The following is a 9,361-nucleotide window of genomic DNA, read 5'->3' on the forward strand; positions in this document are numbered from 1 at the left end:
CTTGCGGATATATGGTGTGATGGTAGGCATATTAATATACACTGGTTTATACAGTGATTTGTGTGTGTGTGTTTTTCTGCGATGTTTGCCGAGTGTGCATTGTTTATATTGGGGAAAAAAAACTGACCACCAGTGAGACGTGAAAGAACTTTCAAGGGAAAAACAGATACCGCACTCTACCTGTTCTTTGGACACTGAGGAATACGAACATAATGTTATGGCAAATAAAAACAAAACATTCGTTCATTTATATATGCATTAAATATACTCCTGGCCTGCAGTGTTGTCGACAAAATTTGTTAAGCCTATAATTATGAGTAGCCTAATGATAATAACACTAACAACATAAACTGCGAATATAAAATGTTATGTAACACGTAAGTATTAGTAGTTCAGTTGATGCCAGTGAAATAGCCTGATGTAACTTGAAGCTCACAGCTACTCATGCACCGGTGAGTGATTATTACTCACTGCCGTGATCGGTATGCATGCACGTCCGGTCCAGCCATATGAGACTGAAAATGTCATGTACGGAAGGCCAAGAACGTATACATCTCCATGCCGCAACTCATGATCACTGAGGTTCATGCGTGCGCTCGTAATAGTAGGCGGCCGCCGATACTCCTGTCAGGTAAGAGTATCAATTCTTATTATGCTTATTTGCATGCGAGACATCAGTGAACGTTAACCCTGCATGGCTGACGGCGGATTTGGAAACTGAAATATTTAAACTGACCAAAGACGAAAATATGGGGTGTCAGCGCCTCATTTCGAAAGATATACAGTCGCGGACAATATGAAGAGTACTAACATCAGTCACACAAAAAAAAGAAAAAAAAAAGAACACTGCGTTTGTGCCAGTAGCACCGTAACAAGATCCCGAAACTGAAACAATCTTCATTGCTGAGTGACTCGATCGTCGGATCGAGGGAGTCGGATCGACTGAACTGAGAGGAAGACAGAAAAACTTGAAAAACTGACAACGCAACGCGGACGGACTGAAACTGGTCGAACTGCATTTATTTGAACAATTGCACAATGGACGAGAAAACCATTTCAGTGCGGCAAAAATCAACCCACTGCAGGTTTCCCGGTGACACGTACACAGCCGCCAGACCTGGAAGAATCTGGTGAACCCAGCTGCCCCAATCGTCTGAGCGGCGCCCCAGGGCAGTGATTTAACGGGGGAAATGGAAAAAATAAGAACCATTTCGAAATCGCCGGACAGTGCAATAGATAGTCAGACATATCAACTGAATGAAAAACCCAGAGCGCTATGAACAGACACGTGCCCGGGCACTCTCGCATCCCGGCTTACTCTCACGCCCGGCCTACACACATGTTCCACTCATGTCGGCTCACACGTGAAACCCCTGATCCCTTCCCGCAGCCCCACACATTACACACATGTGTGACTCGAGGTAAACTGAGTCAACTTATAGCAAAAACAGCAGCAACAACAAAAACGTAATATTTTCATCACAACTCATGTTATTTCAGGAACTCATTCCCCACCTGCCCCCCCCCCCTCGCCCTCCCCCCCCTCCCCCCCACACACAGTCCCGACCCCACCCCCTCCAATACATTACGCTTTCACTTTATAATACTCTTTCATTCTCGGACACAAGGTCGACCAAAACCCACACACTGATCCCCCCCCCCACACACACACCCCTCTTCCCCCCTCCAACCCTCCAACCCCCCAACCCCTCCTAGGTGAAACACACACTTACGCACACACTGATGGGCGCTCATGCGCGCACACAGTGATAATGTGATAAGAAACTCCATGGAGAGCTGGACAGTACAAGGTCTTCAGAGAAAAAGCCCCCCTCAGTCAAGTGTTTCGGCCCTTAACTCCTTACACTCTTAGGAGGGGGCCGGGCCTCACCCAGGTCATGACTCCAGGATGCCCTTGTACTGCCGCCGCCGCCTTTTTTTCTTTTTTCTTTTTTTTTTCCACCTGGTCCTCAGCAGGTTCGAACCCGCGCCTCCAGGGTGGTAGCCACTTCAGGACTGAGTCACCTTTTCTGGCAGACGTTTTAACCACTGGGCCATTTGCACCTTGTTTGAGTAGATCCAGCTGGAACTCTTTCCTGCTGCTTCAGCCATTCCCTTGAGAGCCCTTGTCCTCTATCTGCCCCAAATCGATAGCTGTTTCATGAGGCTGTAGACAGATACGCCCACAAACCCTCTTGCACCAATCACTATGGCGAGGACTTTGGTTTGGAAGCCAGATTCTCTCAGGCTGCTGGCTATGTGGGCTTTCTCCATTCTGCTTTCGTCGGTCATGGCACAGTGAACTCAATCAGAATCGCTTGTTTCGTTGCCTTGGAGTGGAGTACTATGTCAGGTCTCATGCCGCTCTTGATGATTTCCGGGTGTTTCTTCCCCACTGGTAGGTCAACTGCGCATTCCCAATCTTCGGCACCATCAAGCAGCCCACGTTTCCATGCATTCGGTGTTATAGCAGTTCTTAGCCAGACTTTATTGCCTTCTGCAGAGAGGAACTCTACTGGAACTTCTGGTGATATGGGTACTCCTTGGACAGTGCAATTTCTTTTAACACTTGGTTGTGCTTCCATGTGTACCGTCCTTGGCTCAAAGCCGCTTTGCATGAGCCGATGACATGTTCCACTGTTTGTTTGTCATGGTCACGGTAGAGTGGGCACGCAGGGCCCTATGTTTCCCCCATTTCAACAAGTTTGTATATTCAAGGGAAGGAGGTCGTGTACACAGATCTTAGAATGAAACTGATCCACTGAGGGGCCATGTTCCACACGTCGCTCCAGCTTAGGCTCCTTTGGAGTGCATTTTCCCATGTTGTCCACTGGCCCCGCTTGCCTTGCTGGACTGCCTTCTGGATTATTTTATCATCCTCTTCCTTCTTGATCTCCTGTATGATCATGTCTCCTTTTGCTTTCCCCTTTGCCTTGGACCACCATTCCATCTCTGTCGATCCCAGGCCCTGTCTGTGTACATTATAGTACACACACACCTGCGTGCGCGCGCGCACTTACACACACGCATAACTGAACAATAGCACGCGCACTGATACACGCATAAACATTTCCAGGATCATTTCCAGAAAATAGGAAGTCATTATAAGCAAAACATATTGTTGTTTTCCTGAACAGTGTGGCTGTGAGTGAACCGGCCTGCTGTGTGGTTGTGAGTCCGCGCGCGCGTTGACATTGTCGCGGGTGGAGGAGCTATACTTGTTACACTTTGTTTGTTTCTCTTTTTAGTAGATCCAAGTGCTGGGCTTATACATTTATGTGTCAACTCTGTGTGTGTGTGTGTGTGTGTGTTCGCAATCACCGGCGCTTTTGAAATGTAGTGACATAAAGATCTCTCCTTTACGATCATAGGAAGGGGATTTGGTAGCTGGCCAGTGCATAGGATTCACTATAGAGATTACGTACAACACAGCATTTTATGAAGGTATAATATGCTTTGACACTGACCTCCTTGAAACTGAGACTGAAAGTGATTTTTCAAGTGTTTTTACTGAAAGACATAACAAGCTCACTTCTGACAAACCGTCTTTCGTGCCATATTTGTTGTACTTAATTATTGTATTTACTTTTGGTTGATCGAAGTATGGGGTTTGTATATAATCATGTGCCAAAAAGTCTTGTGTTAAGTGGGACTTCAACGAACTTCTGAGCCCGAGACGGGTTTGCCGAGGGCCTACGCTTTGACCTCCTTGACACTTAAACTGAAACTGGAACATTGGCTGTGCAATACGCACTGAGTCCAAAACAAAACAAAACAAAACAAAAACACGGAAAGCTTGGGTGAATAGACTGCCAAAGAATTACTGGCAACATTTTTATATGACATAAATAATTTGCAACCATGCCCGGACGCACGTTACAGGGAACTTTTGAAGAGAGAGAACTATATCTGATGCGTGTCTGTAAGAAAATTGGATTGCTTCCCTTGGACTGTGTTTTCCGAGTCTTTTTTTCTACTATGGAGATCGCTGCGGAGATGGCAGTGTGTCTGTGTGTTTGTACGTGAGTGTGTATGAACCCTGTGTGGTTGTCAGACATTATGTGTGTGGCTCCTTGTGTGTTTGCGTGCGTGCGTGTGTGTGTGCGTGCGTGCATAAAGTTGTTGAGAAACCTAATGACACTGGTCTTCAATATGTTTGTTCAGAACACTTCAAAAACCCTATTAAACAGGCCACCAACCGACCAGACACCGGAACAGACCACCAGAGATGAACTGGATCAACCTCCTGTGGTCAAGGAACTCAAGGCCATAATGCTAACGAACTCGGACCAGGCGTTAGTTAAAGCTAGCATCCCAGCGGAAAACGACAAAAAAGCAGGACCAGAAGCCATAAAAGTGTTTCACAATATCATCAGTTGGGTATTTGAGGACAAAAGAAGATGCCAGAAGATTTGAGCGACGCCCTGATTGTAGGTCTGTATAAGAACAAGGGCAGCAAAGCCGTCTGTGGAAAATACCGTGGCATCTCTCTCCTGTCAATAAGAGGCAAGATCTTCGCGCATGTCATCTTGAATCGGGTCATCATGCTGGCAGAAGACATCCTGCTGGAAGCTCAGTGTGGCTTTTACTCAGGTAGCAGTACGGTGGACATGATTTTCACAGTGAGGCAGTTTCTCGAGAAGCGCCGTGAGCGAAACCTCGACCTCTACCCTATTTTCATTAACCTGACCGAGGCATTTGATACTGTCTACTGGGAGGCCCTTTGGCCAGTGCTATCCCCATACGGCTGCCCGGCAACACATGTTTCTTTACATCATCAGACTCTCTTCCATGATGACATGGGAGGGCAGGCCGTACCCATGAACAGAAATCATTCGGAATTTCCAACGGGCTCAGAGCTGCGTCCTGGCACCAGTCCTGTTCACTTTCCAGCCTCTTCCTGGAAGCCCTCTTTTCGCAGATGATTGTGCACTGATGTCCCACAAGCCAAATAGCCTTCAGACAATGCTCGAAGTTTTACAAGGTCTCCGAACAGTCTGATGTCATGAACAGTCAGAGGCTGGTACTGATCTGGCCAGCATACGAATCTCTGCACAGATGACGTAAAACGCAGCATGTCATGAAGGTACTGTTTTATGTTACTCTCTCTCTCTCTCTCTCTCTCTCTCTCTCTCTCTCTCTCTCTCTCTCTCTCTCTCTCTGCATTTGTGTGTGGGTGGGTGTGAGTGTGTGACAGTGTCCCCTTCATTATATTTTTATGATGATGATGGTCCGTTGATTAGTATTATAATTATCATTAGTAGTAGTAGTAGTGGTGGTAGTGGTAGTATTTACCATGGTTATTATTGTTGTGTCTTATCGTTAATGTTTTTGTTGTCACAAGGACAGATTGGAAGACTAGGCAATGCCTAAAATCTTTATCCTTGAGTAAGTTTTTTAATCTCTCTCTCTCTCTCTCTTTGATATGTGTTGTAATTTAACTTTATGATGTAACTTTTGTGTCTGTCTGTCTGTCTCTCTGTCTCTGTCTCTCTCTCTGTCTCTGTCTGTGTCTCTCACCTCTCTTCTGTTTCTGTCTGTCCGTATGTCGCTCTGTCTGTCTGTATGCCTGTACGTCTGGCGATCTGTCTCTCCCTCTGTGTGTCTTGTTTTCGTTTTTCCCTTTCGAGAGCGAGGTGGATAAACTTGCATTGATTGTTCAATCTATTTCAGTAAAAATATAACCTCCATTCATTCAGTTCATTCATTCTGTCTGTCTGTCTGCCACTAACTCTCTCTCTCTCTCTCTCTCTCTCTCTCTCTCTCTCTCTCTCTCTCTCTCTCTCTTTCCCCTCCCCCTCTTTCACTCTGTGTCTCCCACCCCCCAACTTTGTCTTTCTGTCTCTTTATTTGTCCCTCTGTGTATGTTGTCTCACTCTGTCTCTCTGTCTCTGTCTCTCTGTCTGTCTGTCTCTCTCTTTCTGTCTCCCCCCACCGTTGTCTGTCTTTCTGTCTCTTTATTTGTCCCTCTGTGCATGTTGTCTCACTCTGTCTCTGTGTCTCTGTCTCTGTCTGTCTCCCTCCCTCTCTCTCTCTCTCTGCCTCCCCCCACCGTTGTCTGTCTTTCTGTCTCTTTATTTGTCCCTCTGTGCATGTTGTCTCACTCTGTCTCTGTGTCTCTGTCTCTGTCTGTCTGTCTCCCCCTCTCTCTCTCTGTGCCTCCCCCCACCTTTGCTTGTCTGTCTTTCTGTCTCTTTATTTATCCCTCTGTGTATGTTGTCTCACTCTGTCTCTCTGTCTGTCTCTGTTTCTTTCTCTCTCTGTGTGTGTGTGTGTGTGTGTGTGTGTGTCTGTCTGTCTGTCTGTCTGTCTGTCTGTCTGTCTCTCTTCCTTTTTGTCTGTATCTCCCCTTGTCGCTATCTTCTGTCTGTGCGTGTCTCTCTCCCCCTCTTTGTTTATCTTCCCCAGTTATTCCCTCTCTGTGTATCATATGTATATACGTATGTACGTATGTATGTATAAACACTACATGCTCCCCCTTCCCGCACCCACTCCCTCCACTGGAACAAATAGGAGCGTGTCTGTCTGTAATGGCCTATAATTCATGTCGACATTTCCTGAACGATCAAGACCCGAACGATCAACAAAGCGCGTTGGGTTACGCTGCTGGTCAGGCATCTGCTTGGCAGATGTGGTGTAGCGTATATGGATTTGTCCGAACGCAGTGACGCCTCCTTGAGCTACTGAAACTGAAAACAAGACCCAGCATGGAGGTTAGAGCCTTAACTTGTCTTTTGAGATCCGACCTGACTTGGAATGGAGTTGTTGCTCAATTCCTTGAGGAATGACAGCTCTTTGAGAATTGAAATCGGTCGACCCCCGATATCAATTGTCATTATTTTAGGATCGAGTCTGAACGAGGTGCAGTTTTGTCTCTTATTTTTCTTTCTTCGTGCTTGTTCGTTTGTGAGTAAGGGAGACCGAGAAGGTGGAGGTGGAGGATTGGGGTGGGAGGTGGAGGGGCACTGGGTGACAGAAATAGCCTGTAAGGCCGAATGTTGTCTCAATCAGCTGGCACTGACCAACACTTTGTGAAAAGATGAAGAAGAAAAGTGTGTGTGAGAGTACTGTGTGTGTGTGTGTGTGTGTGTGTGTGTGTGTGAAAAGGTCCGTGCACAGACTAGAGCTTTACACAGTACGTACAACTAACTGCATGAAGTGCTGACGTCGTCATATCTTTGCAGCTGATCTCACCAGACGCCCCAAATATTGTTCTTGGCAATTTAAACTCCTGTGACTGAAACAGAATCCTCCCTGCGTTTTAGGCAACTGGCCAAAATGAATACGCCTTGATACCACTCTCCTTTCTCTTACTTCCTTCCTCCCAACCTCTCTCTACCTCCACTCACTGTCTGCCTCTTTCTTCGTGTATGTGTGCATTGTGGGATTGTTAAATTTTATTAAGAAAAAATAAATGAAAAAATTAATAATAAAAAAAAAACCACCGGTAGGCTTGGCTTTTAAAGTATTTAAGGAACTTTCCTTGGTCATTTGATTTGACTGACGTCTTTGACTTTGCTGTAATGAATCTATTTATTGAATCCATTTATAACGTTTTGTTTTGCCAGGTCATGACAATACAAAAAGAAGGAATTTGATAATTTTCTGTACAGTAAAGCTATGGGTATCGAAGGCATTTAAGGACACGCTGAAGGAAAAGAACATTGCATTTCAGACTGGGAATGCATCTGGGAGACGGAAATTCTGTACAAACTAAACGAAATAAGAAAGTGACGGAAGCAAAATTAGAAAGGCAAAACGGGATTCAGGTTTTATACTGACAACATGAAACCGATCTGTCAGGGTTTGGAAACTTTGTTTGATCAGAACAGTTTCGGACACAATAACGGTTGTATGCCTGAAAATGACAGGACATTATTTAAGTAAACGATTTTACTTCCGGGTCAAAGAACAGTTACTCCGACCAATTAGAAGAGCTTAAAGAAATGGAAGACACTGTTGTTGAGAAACAGATGATACATGTAACTATTGCAAGAACCGTGAGTGGGCCAGATTGCAATGTGAAAATGTGCTTTTTTTGCTGTCCCGTGTCTTTGGGGTTTTGGTTTTGTGTGTGTGTGTGTGTGTGTGTGTGTGTGTGTGTGTGTGTGGTTGTTGTTGTTTGTTTGTTTGTTTGTTTGTTTTGTTTTTATGTAGCATTTTGTTTTCTTGCTCATTAATTTTGTCAAAGTAATTTGGGGGGAAAAAGCCAAACAAAACATGCCATGTGCCAATATGAAGAAGCCCCCGTGAACTCAATGATTACAAACCAGTGGGGTATTTTTTTTTCCTCCATAGGCACACAGTAGTCAGTATCGGGAAACTACCTCCACAGGCATACAGTAGTCAGTATCGGGAAACTACCTCCATAGGCATACAGTAGTCAGTATCGGGAAACTACCTCCATAGGCATACAGTAGTCAGTATCGGGAAACTACCTCCACAGGCATACAGTAGTCAGTATCGGGAAACTACCTCCACAGGCATACAGTAGTCAGTATCGGGAAACTACCTCCACAGGCATACAGTAGTCAGTATCGGGAGGCTATATGGGGTTGTGATGTGGGTGATGTTTCTGGCACGACGTCCGTCCTGGCTTGACTGGCCTGTTGGAGATGGACAGTCTCTCCCATGCTTTGCGCAGACGAAGTCTAGTGCTTTTCTGTCTGTCAGACTCTGGCCTCCCTGTTTTTTCTGATTGTTGGGCAAGTGTCTCTTCAAATATGGAGAGGCTTTTCTTCTTCTTCTTCGTCGTCGTCTTCTTCTTTCTTCACTGTCTGCCTCCATGGTCATACATGAAATGTGTTGAATCTTTATTCCTGCAAAATCTCTGTTTCAGATACTCCACCTTTTTGGTGCTGATTTTGTATGAAAGCCAAATTTTACAACCATTAGAACCAGAACTATCAGAAAAGCTTTATACCTAAATCCAGCATGTTTACTTTGAGACAGTTGCTCTGCATGCACTCACTAACAAACGCACTCACGTACGCACTTACACTCACATGTACACACGCATGCACACAGTCAGACAGACAGACACACACACACACACACACACACACACACACACACACACACACACACACACACACACACTTATTTTGTGCAGAGATGCGTAAGGGTCTCCCCTAAGCATCCATGTTTCGTCAAATAGTGCTTTTAGTGGACAGGAGTTTAACCGAAGAACGAACACACCCGCACACACCAAGCGCATACAAAATGCTAATGTGAGTTACCACAAACACGCTAACGACGACGACGTGCGCGAATGCACATGTAAACTCGTTACGCGCCACCACCACCCTCCCTCACACACACACACACACACACGCACACACACACACACACACTCTGAGTG

Source organism: Babylonia areolata, chromosome 26 (genome assembly GCF_041734735.1).
Source record: "Babylonia areolata isolate BAREFJ2019XMU chromosome 26, ASM4173473v1, whole genome shotgun sequence".
Lineage (NCBI taxonomy): Eukaryota > Metazoa > Mollusca > Gastropoda > Neogastropoda > Buccinidae > Babylonia > Babylonia areolata.